This window comes from Hemitrygon akajei, unplaced genomic scaffold, assembly GCF_048418815.1.
Source record: "Hemitrygon akajei unplaced genomic scaffold, sHemAka1.3 Scf000056, whole genome shotgun sequence".
Lineage (NCBI taxonomy): Eukaryota > Metazoa > Chordata > Chondrichthyes > Myliobatiformes > Dasyatidae > Hemitrygon > Hemitrygon akajei.
The window spans coordinates 701550-717352 of NW_027331942.1; the positions used below are offsets into that span (position 1 = coordinate 701550).

The 15803-nt window shown below is 45.9% G+C and overlaps 1 protein-coding gene across 1 annotated transcript in view; it reads right to left on the minus strand.

Annotated features, from left to right (window-relative positions):
- LOC140721475 (uncharacterized) overlaps positions 1 to 15276 on the minus strand; it is a 95957-nt gene extending 80681 nt beyond the window's left edge. Inside the window, exon 1 of the mRNA XM_073036300.1 lies at positions 15158 to 15276. The gene's annotated coding sequence lies outside the window, so the exon portion shown is untranslated. The remainder of the gene's footprint in view (positions 1 to 15157) is intronic.
- Positions 15277 to 15803: the final 527 nt, after the last annotated feature.

Below are 15803 nucleotides of genomic sequence, written 5' to 3' on the forward strand. Positions count from 1 at the left end.
TCATTATCGTGGTCCGACACCACTTAGTTCAACGAACCTGGATGCACTGGGACACATCGTCAGTAATGCATCCTTGGATCGTCAGGTGTTTCCGGCCTTCAAACACTATATAACTTCCCCGAAGTGGCCCAACAGTCTCTGACTTAGACACTGCTTGTGTTTTTCCCAGGGACCAAGATAATGAGAGGCATGTAATTCTGAGGGTAATGATATTTTTAAAACATCATTACCTGGCATCAGTATGCCTGGGATTGCATGGGTTAAATTGGGAGTGTTTCTGTATGCCAGGGATTGCATGGGTTAAATTGACAGTGTTTACTGGGCATTCAGCAGAACTGCACCTGAGCTCAGCACTGACTTGTCTGTCGTCCCATCTTTGGTTTAATTTACTGGTTCTCTCTCGCCTTGTGTGTATCTGGGCTTTCTTATTGGCCTATTGAACATCAAGTGGTGGTCCCGGAAGTTTACAGGGCTGAAATTTTAAACGTGGCTCATAGTATGTCTTCAGGTGAACACTTTGAATTGGAAAAGGCAGTAAATGGAATTGTGAAGGAATTCTCCCGACCTAATTTAAGCAAGGATGTTGTGCTGCCTTTATGGCAGTTATTTAGTTTATAATATTTTCGCATAGTAATTTGTTAGCATTTTTCAGTTAAAGTTAGGATTGTTTAAATCAATTGATTTGTCTGTAATACATCGCGGCTGCGATGACGTCACATCCGGGTTCGCCGCGTCTTGTGGGGAATTACCGGTTTGAGATTCACGCAAGGGTGGGGGTCACTCACATGTGCGACCATAACGCTGACTAGGGTCTCTCTATGCACCAAAGACACAGTGAAAGCAACGCTGTAAGTCATTAGATAATCGGTATTTTGAGTTAAAATGTTAACGCCGATTCTGTTAAAAGTAACGACGGTCGGTAAGGTTTTCCCTTTCGTCAGTTAAAGAGTCGGGATAGTTTGTATTGAAGTGTATCTAAAGCAGCCAATGGAGCAGCTAGATTCTGACTGTATGCTGCACTTTAATGTAATGTAGTTATTGTAGTTTTACCTTTGCAAGTATTCACAATGTAAATGTGATATTTAGAAGGGAACAAACACTGTACCAATCTTGTATTGTTTTTCAACAGTTTTCACCATGCGTTAATGTGAAGAGTGAACAGTAAATGGTTAATCTTACTGCGGTCTCGTTTGCATTGATTCTGGTTTATCTCGACGTTTACCTCGGCGTTACTTCACACCCGAGCGAGAACGTTACAGTGAAAAAGCGGCATTATCAGGTGTTTAAAGTGCAGCCATGTCAACCCGATCCAGCATCAAGTCGTTGTCAAAGTCATCGTCATCCTGCGATAGGGGCAGTAGGGCATCAAGTAAGGCCACCCAAGCAAGAGCGAAAGCAGAAGCCGCCAAGGTGCGAGCGCGCTTTGCCAAAGAAGAATTAGAAGTAAAGATGAAAGCGGCTGCCAGAGAAGCTGAAAACCAGAAGGAAAAGGCTGCCAGAGAAGCCGAAAACCAGAAGGAAAAGGCTGCCAGAGATGCCGAAAACCAGAAGGAAAAGGCTGCCAGAGAAGCCGAAGCGGCTGCCAGAGAAGCCGAAAACCAGAAGGAAGCGGCTGCCAGAGAAGCCGAAAACGAATTGGAAAGGAAAAGGGTAGAGGCACAGTTAGAAGCGCTGAAGCTAGAACGAGAAGCAGCAGCTGCCGAGGTGGAAGCAGAGTTAATAGAAGACGCCGAAGAAATGCATGATCCGAAGGACGGAAAATCTACCTCAGAAAAGATCGGATTGGAACGTACAAGGGACTATGTCCAATCTCAAATGGAATGGAAGACTCTTTCTTCCTCTCCTTACTTATTCGATAACGTCCCACTTCACGAGGAGTCTTGGAGAGGCCCGACGGCATCACGTCCATCCGAGGAAGATAATTTACCCTCGCAACTCCGCGATGAACCTAGGAATGCAAGGGCTCACGACAAGTACTTCTCGACACCGAACTTACCGGATTTGGGGAGAAGAGAGGCAAAGACTGAGTCCAGACCAGCAAATCCCATAACAGATGTCATGTACCTGTGGACATGTTCCCTCAGCCCGCACGCCACCTGCAGACGAATCCGCAGCACGGTATTTCGCACGACGGGATCTCGTCACTTCAGGACTATACCAGTTCGACGATAAACCTGAAAATTACCGTGCATGGTACTCCACTTTCACCAACGCTATCGACGGAGTCCAGCTCAGAGCAACCCAGGAGTTGGATCTTATGGCAAAATGGCTGGGAAAAGAATCATGTGAACAGGTGAGACGCATGCGTTCAGTGTACATCAACAAACCCGAGCTAGCATTGAAGAAAGCATGGGAGAGACTTCAGGAGGGCTACGGAGCCCCCGAGATTATTGAGGCGGCGCTATGCCAACGTTTGGGAAATTTTCCTAAGGTGTCAGCCAAGGACCACACCAAGCTAAGAGAATTTGGAGATTTACTCATGGAGATTCAAGGCGCCAAAGAAGACGGCCACTCAGCTGGTCTAGTATACCTAGACACTCCAACCGGGATTAGACAACTCGTGGACAAACTTCCATTTGGGCTGCAGGACAGGTGGTTGTCCGTTGCCTCAGATTACAAGGAAGAACACGAAGGTCAATTCCCTCCCTTCGAGTATTTCACCAGGTTCGTGTGCAAGGAGGCGAAGAAGCGAAACGATCCTAGCCTCATAGGTCCAGGAAGCAGTACAATTTACACCAAGCCAGATAAATCCACTTCGAATAATTCCAACATTACTAAACCAGTCTCAGCGCTTAAGACCCAAGTCCTTACAACTAACAACGACCCTAGCAAGAATTGTCCATTGCATAACAAACCCCACCCTCTCAAAAGATGCAGAACGTTTAGGGAAAAACCCCTCGAAGAGAGGAAGGCCCTTCTCAAGGAGAAAGGAATATGTTTTAGATGCTGTTCCTCGACCTCTCACTGTGCGAGAGAGTGCACGATCGCCATGAAGTGCCTGGAATGTGATAGCACTAATCACGACTGGGCCATGCATCCTGGCCCGTTACCGCAAACCGACGAAGTTCCTTCACCCCCACAACAGGACGGCGGGGAGGGAGAAGCTCACTCCAGGACACCTGTTGTCAGCTCGAGCTGTATGGAAGTTTGCGGTCAAGCTCAGGCAAGCCGTTCTTGTTCAAAGATCTGTCTCACTAAAGTGTACCCTAAGGGAGCCAAAGACAAGGCCACCAAAGCCTACGTAATTCTGGATGATCAGAGCAATCGCTCGCTAGCCCGTCCAGAGTTCTTTGACTTGTTCAACATCGAGAGCGAGCAGTTCCCATACTACCTTAGAACTTGCTCAGGCAACATGGAAACTTACGGAAGGAAGGCCGAAGGCTTCCAGATCGAGTCCCTGGATGGTAAAGTCGTCATCCGTCTCCCTCCGCTCTTAGAGTGCAATGAAATCTTGAACAACCGCACCGAGATCCCGACGCCAAGTGCGGTGCTACACCAGCCCCATCTCCACCACATCGCCAAACACATCCCAGAGCTGGATCCAGAAGCAGAAATACTCCTGCTATTAGGAAGAGATGTTCTCCAGGTGCACAAGGTTAGGCAGCAGGTCAATGGACCACACGACGCCCCCTTTGCGCAACGCCTGGATCTGGGCTGGGTGGTGATAGGAGAGGTGTGCCTCGGCGACGTACACAAACCAACAGTTAATACACTCAAGACCAATGTGCTAGAGAGTGGCCGCCATTCAATTTTTCAACCCTGCACAAGTTTCATGTGTATAAAGGAAGCACGACAAGGCTTTAACAAATGTAAAGTAACCGACAAGACGCTGGGTCAGTCAGTCTTCGCTCAAACTGAGCATGATAATAAACTCACTCCATCAGCTCAAGACACCATTTTCTTAAAAATAATGGACACTGAGGTCTTCCAGGATGAAGCAAATAATTGGGTTGCCCCACTACCCTTCAGAGAACCACGCCGACGCTTGCCAAACAACAAAGAGCAGGCGGTCAAGCGGTTCACATCCTTGCAAAAAACCCTGAAAAGGAAACCCGAGATGCAGCAACAATACGTAGCATTTATGGAGAAGATCTTCGCTAATGGACATGCCGAAGTGGCACCGCCACTGAGGGAAGGCGGGGAGCGCTGGTACCTCCCAATGTTTGGGGTTTACCACCCACAAAAGCCCAATCAGATCAGGGTGGTCTTCGACTCCAGTGCTCAGTGCGCTGGCATCTCCCTTAACGACGTCCTCCTTACAGGCCCCGACTTAAACAATACCCTTTTCGGGGTCCTGCTACGCTTCCGGAAGGAGAAGGTCGCAATCTTAGCGGACATCCAGCAGATGTTCCATTGTTTCTTAGTAAAGGAGGACTACCGCGATTTCCTCCGTTTCTTATGGTACAAGGACAACGACATTAACAAGGAAGTCGTCGAGTACCGGATGAAAGTCCACGTTTTCGGCAATAGTCCATCGCCCGCTGTGGCCATCTACGGGCTGCGAAGAGCCATCAGAGAGGGCGCACGGGAGCACGGCGACGACACCGTTCGGTTTGTAGAAAGACACTTCTATGTCGACGACGGCTTGATATCACTACAGAAAGAAGACGAAGCAATCGATCTGCTCCGACGTACACAAGCCTCTCTTGCCGAGTCAAACTTCCGCTTGCATAAGTTTGCATCAAACTGTCAGGCAGTAATGGAGGCCTTTCCACACGACGACTGTGCTCCAGCAATCAAAGACCTAGATTTAGACGGAGAAACCATACCCACGCAAAGGAGCTTGGGTCTCCTCTGGGAGATTATGACTGACTCCTTCACCTTCTCCGTGCCGACCGCAATCAAGCCATTTACCCGCCGTGGAGTTCTCTCCACTGTTAACAGTGTTTTCGATCCCTTGGGTCTACTGGCACCAGTTACAATCCAAGGAAGAGTCCTTCTCAGAGAACTTACCTCTGGGCTCTCTGACTGGGATACTCCCCTACCAGAAGACAAGCTCAGTAAATGGGAGGCTTGGAGAGATTCACTTCAAGACCTAAAACAGCTTCATATCCAACGTAGGTACACCGTGACCTCACCTACCGCGGCAGTGTACACAGAATTGTGTGTTTTCTCGGACGCGTCTACCAAGGCCATCGGTGCTGTGACTTACTTGAAGGTGGTCAAGCAGGGTGGTCAAGTCGAAATAGGATTTGTAACCGGTAAGGCGAAGCTCACTCCCCAGCCCGAGCCGACAATCCCAAGACTTGAACTGTGCGCAGCTGTCCTGGCCGTGGAAATGGCAGATCTTATCCAGGACGAGCTAGACCTAGAGTTCGACGAGATCAAGTTCTACACAGATAGCAAAGTAGTGCTCGGGTATATTTATAACGAGTCAAAACGCTTCTACGCGTACGTTCATAATAGAGTTCAACGTATGGCGGACCTCCCACCAGAACGCCTCGAGGTCTGTCCTCCTTTTACATATGCGGGGCTCGACGTGTTTGGTCCCTGGACTATCATAACGAGGCGTACCAGAGGGGGACAGGCAGAGAGCAAGCGGTGGGCCATTATGTTTAGCTGCATGAGTTCGAGAGCGGTACACATTGAGGTCATCGAATCTTTGGATGCCTCCAGCTGCATTAACGCTCTCAGGCGCTTCTTCGCACTAAGAGGCCCTGCAAAACAGTTAAGGTCTGACCGCGGCACGAACTTTGTTGGAGCATCAAAGGAGCTGGGGATGGATAAAACGGTGCAACAATACCTCAGTCAGCAGGGATGCAACTGGGAGTTCAACACACCACACGCCTCTCACATGGGAGGCGCATGGGAGCGGATGATTGGTATCGCCAGAAGAATTCTTGATTCAATGTTTCTGCAGCAAAGCACCCGACTGACCCACGAGGTACTGTGCACACTAATGGCAGAGGTCACAGCCATTATGAATGCACGACCACTCCTACCCGTGTCTTCTGACCCGGAAAACCCCTTCATACTCTCGCCATCAATGCTCCTTACGCAGAAGGCAGGAGCTGCCCCTCCACCGGGGGACTTCTCCGAGAAGGATCTGTACACAAAGCAATGGAGACAGATCCAGGCCCTGGCAAATCGATTCTGGTCTCGTTGGAGACAGGAATATCTACCTTTGTTGCAACACAGACAAAAGTGGTCAGAAACCCGCAGGAACCTTCAAGTTGGAGATTTAGTCCTGCTCCGGGACAAGCAAATCGCCCGCAACTGCTGGCCAATGGCCAGGATCACTGCCACATTCCCTAGTAGGGATGGACACGTCAGGAAGGTTGAATTGAAAACTACCGACCAAGGCAATGTGACAATTTACCAAAGGCCCGTTACAGAAGTCATTCTACTTCTACCTAATGACTAATTTAGAGACTGAAGTTTGTATTATGTTCATTGTGACCTTACGAAGGTCAAGCGGGGAGTGTGCTGCCTTTATGGCAGTTATTTAGTTTATAATATTTTCGCATAGTAATTTGTTAGCATTTTTCAGTTAAAGTTAGGATTGTTTAAATCAATTGATTTGTCTGTAATACATCGCGGCTGCGATGACGTCACATCCGGGTTCGCCGCGTCTTGTGGGGAATTACAGGTTTGAGATTCGCGCAAGGGTGGGGGTCACTCACATGTGCGACCATAACGCTGACTAGGGTCTCTCTATGCACCAAAGACACAGTGAAAGCAACGCTGTAAGTCATTAGATAATCGGTATTTTGAGTTAAAATGTTAACGCCGATTCTGTTAAAAGTAACGACGGTCGGTAAGGTTTACCCTTTCGTCAGTTAAAGAGTCGGGATAGTTTGTATTGAAGTGTATCTAAAGCAGCCAATGGAGCAGCTAGATTCTGACTGTATGCTGCACTTTAATGTAATGTAGTTATTGTAGTTTTACCTTTGCAAGTATTCACAATGTAAATGTGATATTTAGAAGGGAACAAACACTGTACCAATCTTGTATTGTTTTTCAACAGTTTTCACCATGCGTTAATGTGAAGAGTGAACAGTAAATGGTTAATCTTACTGCGGTCTCGTTTGCATTGATTCTGGTTTATCTCGACGTTTACCTCGGCGTTACTTCACACCCGAGCGAGAACGTTACAGATGTTGTGAAAGGGCAGGACTTGCCATACCTGTCAGCGTGCAGGAAAACCTAATCAGATGATCATAAAAGCACCATTTAGGTTGATACCTGTTTTTGGTGAACTATTTTCCAGGTTCATAGTGGACTGTGTGGTCCCATTGCCAAAGACTGCAACTGGCTACGAGTATCCGTTAACCATCATATGTGCTGTGTCTCGGTTCCATGGAATGCTGCCCCTCTGGAACATCAAGGTAAAAGCACCTAACAAATTCTCCACACTGGAAGGTCTACCTAAAGAAATCCAATCTGACCAGGGCAGTAACTTTACATTGATAAAGTGGGGACGGCTATGTACCTTACAGAAAATTGACTTGCTGAAAGGATATTGGTGTGTTCCTTTGACTGAAAGGGCTAGAGAAATCTCAGCACTTGTCACACCTCCAGGGCTTTATGAAAATAATGTTTTTCTTTTCGGAATTAAAAACGCTCCAGGAACATTTCAAAGGATGATTAACTCGCTAATAAGAGGGTTAGACAACACAGGGTCTTATTTCGTGTCTGGATTGACACGTGGGATGACCACCCGGAGGCTGTGGGAAAATTGTTAGAGCAACTGTAAACTATATTGTGTTATAATCCCATACGCAGAGCATCTGACTTTTCCAAACCATAGTCCATAGTAACAGATGCTAGTGACGAGGGTGCTGGAGCAGTATTATTGCAAGAAGGTGCGGATGACATTGAACACACAGTGTCTTATTTCACCAAGAAATTTAATGTACACCAGAAAATATATTCCACTGTGGAAAAAGAGTTACTGTCACTTATTCTGTCTTTGCAAAATTTCGAAGTTAAGTTTTGTCCTGCCCAGAAACCACGGTTAGTTTACACAGATCATAATCCGTTAGTATTTCTGGCTAATATGAAAAATAAGAACAGAAGGTTATTGAAATTGGAGTCTGATATTGCAAGAATATGATCTAGAAATTAGACATGTCAATGGTATGGACAACATTATAGCTGATTGTTTATCTAGAAGTTAAGTTTGAAACTCTACCGTTTTTACTTGGTTATTTGATAATTACACATGTATTCTTTTAAACTCTGTAATACACATATAACCTGAAATTCTCCTCCGTAAGAATTTCTTAAAAGGAGGAGTTGTTAGGGGTTACCCTAGTTTGTAAAGGAGGGCAGAGTGGACCCTATGAATTGTGCTGCTATTAGGAGAGAGAGGGGAGTAGCCCGGGGAGGGGGATGGGTGGGAGAGGGATAGGTAGGGTGAGGGAGGGAGAGGGAGTGAGACAGCAGACCAAATCATTTTATTGAACTCCCTGTAGTTTTCAGAAGACTCAGAGAGTATGATGTTTTGAAAATTATTGATGGGAAAATTCAGCATTTGCAGTCAAAGCTGCAAAAAAAAAGCTGAATATTTTAATTAACTGACCTAAAGGTTTATTCCGTGATATTCTAAGGCCATGCACGACGCGCGCATGACATCACTGTAAATAAGCCCAGCGCTTTAAAAAGCATCCCTACAGAATGAACTTAGAGAAAAGCAAGCTGGTGAAAAAATAAATTGAGTACATGCCAGCAGCTGGTATTATTCGGTGATCTACCTCAGAGTTGGCAACGCCTTGTATACTTGTACCGAAATCGGATGGTAGCATGACATTCTGTACTGACTACAGGAAAGTCAATGCCAACACAAAGACAGATGCTGATCCTATCCCGAGTAGATGATTACATTGATTAAGTGGGTACGAATACGTACCTTACAGAAAATTTACTTGCTGAAAGGATATTGTTATGTTCCTTTTACTGAAATGTCTAGAGAATTCTCAGCCTTTGTCTCACCTTTAGGACTGTATGAATATAATGTTTTACCTTTCAGAATGAAATTCTGGTTTTGGGAGTAGACTCTCACATGGTGGATTGGATAGTGGACTACTTGACAGATAGACCTCAGTATGTGCGGTTGGGAGACTGTAGGTCTGACACGGTGGTCAGCAGCACAGGGGCGCCGCAGGGAACCGTACTCTCTCTGGTCCTGTTCACCCTGTACACATCAGACTTCCAATATAACTCAGAGTCCTGCCATGTGCAGAAATTCGCTGATGACACGGCCATAGTGGGGTGTGTCAGGAATGGACAGGAGGAGGAGTATAGGAAACTGATACAGGACTTTGTGATATGGTGCAACTCAAACTACCTGCGTCTCAATATCACCAAGACCAAGGAGATGGTGGTGGACTTTAGGAGATCTAGGCCCCATATGGAGCCAGTGATCATTAATGGAGAACGTGTGGAGCAGGTTAAGACCTACAAGTATCTGGGAGTACAGTTAGACGAGAAGCTTGACTGGACTGCCAACACAGATGCCTTGTGCAGGAAGGCACAGAGTCAAATGTACTTCCTAAGAAGGTTGGCATCATTCAATGTCTGTAGTGAGATGCTGAAGATGTTCTATAGGTCTGTTGTGGAGAGCGCCCTCTTCTTTGTGGTGGCGTGTTGGGGAGGAAGCATTAAGAAGAGGGACACCTCACGTCTTAATAAGCTGGTAAGGAAGGCGGGCTCTGTCGTGGGCAAAGTACTGGAGAGTTTAACATCGGTAGCTGAGCGAAGGGCGCTGAGTAGGCTACGGTCAATTATGGATAACTCTGAACATCCTCTACATAGCACCATCCAGAGACAGAGAAGCAGTTTCAGTGACAGGTTACTACCGAGCAATGCTCCTCAGACAGGATGAAGAGGTCAATACTCCCCAATGCCATTAGGCTTTACAATTCTACCGCCAGGACTTAAGAACTTTTTAAAAGCTATTATTAATGCTTTTTGAGATGGTGATTTAGATGCATATCATATTTTTTTACTGAGTTAAGTATTGTATGTAATTAGTTTTGCTACAACAAGTGTATGGGACATTGGAAAAAAGTTGAATTTCCCCATGGGGATGAATAAAGTATCTATCTATCTATCTATCGAAATATGTTCTAGGAACATCTCAAAGGATGATTAACTCACTAATTAGAGGTTTAGAAAACACAGGGGCATACATATATCTATGTTTTAGTGGTCTGGCGTGACACATGGAAAGAGCACTCTCTGGCTGTGGGAATATTGTTTGAGCAACTGTAAACTATATTGTGTTATAATCCCATATTCAGAGCACCTGACTTTTCTAAACCATTCTCTACAGCAACAGATACTAGTGACCTGGCTTCTGGGGCAGTATTATTGCAAAAAGGTGTGGACGCCATTGAAGAATTAGTGGCTTATTTCTCCAAGAAATATAATGTACACCAGAAAAAACTATTCCACTATGGAAAAAGAGTTACTGCCACTTATTCTGTCTTTGCAACATTTCGAAGTTTATATTTATGCTGCCCAGAATCCACTAATAGTTGACACAGATCATAATTCTTTTGCATTTCTGGCTAATATAAAAAATAAGAACAGAAGGTTGTTGAATTGTAGTCTCATATTGCTAGAATATGACATAGAAATTAGACATGTCAAAGGTACTGACAACATTATAGCCGATTGTTTATCTAGATGTTAAGTTTGAAACTGTACTCGTTTTACTCTGTTATCTGATGATTACTCATGTATTGTTTTGCACATATAACCTGAATTATTTCCCTCCGTAAGAATTTATTAAAATGAGGGGGTGTTGTGTGTCATCCTAGTATGGAAAGGGGTCCAGAAAAGACTCTATGAACGGTGGTGCTTTAAAGAGAGAGGGAGGGGGGTCGTCCAGAGCAATGAGAGAGAGAGAGAGAGAGAGAGAGAGAGAGAGAGAGAGAGAGGGAGAGAGAGAGACTGATACTGCTCGAAAGATTGATGTTATGGTTCCTCTGCTGATTGTTCACCTTTCACAAGGTTACTTGCCTGCTTGTACGGTTTCTGCAGAAAGTGATGGGAGGATCAGTTTGATGGACAGCTGATGTCCAGCATGTGGAGATAAAAAGCAGATCCACTGTTACACACACAGACACACCACGAGACACACACTGTGTGGGACATTGAACGAACTTTGTGCACCCATGTGAAGGTCGGGTTTTGGAGGATCGATTCAGGGAAATCGATCAGTGGCTGACAATGTGAAGAGTTGCGACCAATGAAGAAAGTTCGTAAGTATCATGGTCGTAGTCGGTGACCACAACAGGATATCGGAAGACAACGGGAAGATCGACGGGATCACCTCTCAGACCCCCACTCTCTCTCTCTCTCTCTCTCTCTCTCTCTCTCTCTCCCTCTCTCTCCAATGTTACTCAACAAAATACCACGAACTGAACTAAACTGTCTTCATCATCGTAAGCTTGTATCCAATAACCCCTGGGTTTGCAAGAGCCTAGTTTTGTCCCACAGATATCTATATCTGTATCACTGCTAACCTGGTTGATATATTTGCATTTATATTACCGTATTGCGTAGTTTACTAAAAAGCATTACTAATTTATAGCAATACCAGATTCCAGTGTGTTTTGCATTTCTGCTGGTTCTTTAACCCGGTCACGGGGTACGTGACAGTAGAAATAAGTGAGTTATTAACTTCAACATTTCTGCATAACCATTTAAAGAGTTGTTCTGCATGTGCATGTAACGAGAGCCGTATAACTGATCTCCTTCTACCTTGGGCCACGGACTTATCTCCTTCTCCTTGTTCACAGGTTACGGGGGTGAGGCAGAGGAGGGAAAGATCAGCCAGGATTGAATTCCGGAGCAGAGTTGATGGGGCCAGATGGCCAAATTCTGCTGCTGTGTCTTGTGGGCTTATCGATAGGTGTGTGGATCTGAGACTGTGAAGGGCTATGGTCCAGATTCTCTCTCCACAGTGTAACACCCCGGGAAAAGTTTCACCACTAATGTAATGTTCTCTTTGTAGAAGCAGTGTTTGAGTTATGGGGAAAAATAACAGATGCTTTGGAATGAGAGCTGGCTCCATTGTTTTGAGGGAGCTGAAGAGGTGAAGAGGGAAGACGCTGGAGAGAAGCGGTGGTAGGACTGGACGCATTGGGGAAATTGTAATTAGATGGAGACAGGCACCGAGATCGATGGAGGATCGATGAACTGAGCTCCAACTTGTGCACATTGACTGTTTAATTATAAGTGGCCCTTAGTTTTTTTTAAATCTTTCTTATCTTTACTAATCTTTCAGTTAAGATTCACAAATATAATTTCTTTAATAGTATTCAGTGCGCTGTCTGTTATTTCTGGGCATTGAGCTGTAACAGGGTAGCATATTACACAGCATTCACACAAACCTGGGTTGGGGTGGGTGCGCCGCATCAGTCTCGCGGGTTTGGCGGGACCAGAGTGTGTCTTTCCTGATTACGCAGTCCAGGAAAGCAGCCGAGACCTAGTGAGTGAGTGAGTTTTCGAATAAAATATATGTCCACGACATAGGTGGACTGATGACCATTAGGTCCCTGGGGTTTATCAGCTCTCAGGAGTTCTGTAGTTTTGATCTCACAGTTGTAAATGTTATCGTTTCTTTCTCGCTTATTTAGTTTTCTAATGCTTTTGGAATTTATTTCCTTATGACACCTGTTGTGTCATTCATGGTATGGATTATCAATCGGCTAATATCTATCCACCTGTTTTCCAAAGGAATACATGTTTTAAATTTGAGCAAAAAGTTACGAATGCGAACAGACATAAGAAATTGCGTCTGATGAAAGTTTTCTGGTTGAATCGCTGTTTACGAATTTCTATAGGTGATGCCTGACCTCCTGAGTTCCGACTGCAATTTGTGCGTGCTGTATGCAGATTTCCAGCATCTGCAGATTTTCTCGCGTTTCTGATAAGAAATGAATCTTTCCTTTAGTGGATGCGACCAAAGGGGTTCACCAAAGCACTAAATTGATGGGTATATTGTTTCACATACAAAATGCTGGACGAACTCAGCAGGCCAGCCAGCAACTGTGGGAAAAATGCAGTCGAAAGAGACTCTTCGGAGAAAACAGAACTGAGGAGTAGATTTATAAGTTGGAGGGGGAGTGAGGGAAGGAGGGATGATCCATATGATAGGTGGATCCTGAAGGGGGAGGGATGAAGTACAGATGCTGGGAGGTTGATTGTTGAAAGAGACAGAAGGCCACGGGAAAAAGGGGGAGGAACAGATTTTCTCTTGTTTGCAAGTTTAACTGTTTTTAAAGTTTTTCATGGTTTGCACGCGGTCATTCAAAGACAACAAACAACTTGTGCTTCTACTCTCTCAGCGGGATCATTTTAAAACCTCCCTTACACACCGCAATGCATCTTTGATCTTGAATAAACCAACGGGAAATATTACCCGTGGCAATGATTTCAAACAAAAAAACAGCAGCCGAACACATCTTATCGTCGGCATAAGAGAGCCGGTGACTCCTGGATCCCTGACTCCAAAACAAAGACACCTTAACAAAAATGTTGCTTGGATGAATACTGTGAAATAAACATAAGAAGCGGCATTCTTCTCGCCGAGATCCCGCTTAAAATTTCTATCACTTGTTCGATATATTTTCCTAATCGATTCATGCAGCCAAACAGCTGAGGGGCCTTTGGCTGACTTGGGCGGTGCAGGCTGTTATCCTGTGGGGCTCAGACCTCAGAATCTCTGTGCAAGCAGCTGCCTGCCCGCAGGGCGAATTCCAACACACACATTCCTCAGGAGAGGGAGCGGCCTCTCTGCTGAAATCGGAGCAGCCGGCTCGGGAGCTTGCTGTCAATCAATACTGAAGGAACTTGGTTTAATATATTATTTAACCATTCCTTCTCCACGGTATGGCAGCAAAATCGAACAAAAATAATATTTATGTGATTTTGAATCCCAGAGTGAAGTCGTACCCGTTAGAGTTGGTGCCCGAAATGCTGAAGGTTTATCATCTTTTCATTTTCTCTTTATTTTCGTGTTCGCTGCACTGCCCTGATTCCTTCAGGTTGTTACAGCCAAGGGTGGTAATGGGGACAAGCTCCCTCTGCCTATTAAATGTTCCCAATGGCGTTCACCTCAAATAGTCTCTGACAACCAAGTCCGGCTCCTGGCCTGCACGTGTCGCTTAGCTACTGACCCCGACGGAACAGTTTCTACTGACAGGAGTCGGGGCAAGAGTCATAATAATTGCCGTTTCGGGCAGATATGGCTCGTCAGCCGCGGTTGACAGTTCGTCTGGAAGGAATTCTCTGCTCTCAAACCTCCGCTACCTTATGGCTGAATCTACTCATGAGAGAGGATTCGATCGCAAACACAGAGGGAAAACTCCGGAGCTGCAGTTCTTAAATTGATTTCAACGCTAACTGGCAACTCCTGCGACGCTGCCGGTGCCAAACTGTATGGATCTCTGCCGATCCTTGCTGTTCATTATGCGCGTGGAGCGGGGCAGCCTGCTACCGACATCCTGGGCCTGGGGAAGAGGTGGACACCGCAGCCATGGTTCCACCCACCTGACACAGCTGTCGGGTCTGGCTTTGGTGGCGGTGCAGAGGAGGTTCACCGGGTTGATTCCTGAGATGGGGGGAGGTGGTGGTTAGACTACGGGGAACTATTGATTCACCTGGGACTGTACTCGCTGGAATTCAGAAGATTGAGATGAGATCTGATAGGTACATATAAAAATATGAAAGGGATGGAAAAATAGAGGCAGGAAAGTTTTTTTTTTCCCCCAGAGTTAGGAAAGACTAGAACGAGGATGCATAATCTCAAGATTCGGGGAGTAGATTTAGGATGGAGATCTTCTTTCCCAGAGAGTGGAGAATTCTCCGCCCGATAAAGCAGTTGAGCATACCTCAGTAAGTATATTTAAGACAAGGTTTTGATAGATTTTTGCATACTAGGGGAATTCAGGGTGATGGGGAAAAGGCAGGCAGGTGGAGATGAGTTCATGGTCAGATCAGCCATGAACTTACTGAATGGCAGAGCCGGCTCGACGGGGCAGATGGCCGACTTCTGCTCCTATTACCTGTGTTCTTACTTCTTATCTACGACCGGACCGGGTCGGACCGTGGGCTGAGGAGGAGGAGTACAGCGAACAGGGGAATCCCTGAGGGGAACAAGGTGAAACACATGCAGAAATATAAAAAGCTGCGTTAACCTTACCTCACGTCCACATTTATCAGTTGATTTCTGGGCCGATCTCACAAGTTCTCTCCTTATTATTCAATCCCAGCTGTCCCCGACCTGGCGCCCACGGATAATGGTAAGGGTCCATCGCATCTAATCGGTCGGGAAAGCTTGCTAGACCCCGAACGTAGGACGGACGTCCTCTCGTTAAAGTCTGCAAGTCCCAGGCTGTGAATTCGAGCCGCCCACGCTCTGCGAGATACGAAGCTCCGCCCAGCAGGTCCCGTCCTGCCCGGGGCAAGACGAGTTTCACCTTAAACGTCCCAGCACAGTGTCACCTGCTCATTCGGAATCAAATCAAAGCCCTTCCCCAGCTCCCTCCCACTTCAACTGTGAACTAGATATGTCAAGCCCTTTGCTAAACAATTCCATTTGCAGGGAATTCAGCAAAAACGAATCTGTAAATCAATTTCCTTGTGTCTTGTTGTGTTTAATTACAGAAGTCTGGCAATAAAATTCATGTTATTTTGCATGAATTTTTTTGCTGTAAAAGTGGTCGCGGAACCCCCGCCCCTTAAGTCACCCCCGTGTAAGATAAGTCATACGAAAGAGGATCTGTCCAATACAACGAATCGGGAAGGTTGCTTTTATGGCTCGCGGTATTTGCTCCTCTTGCCGGATC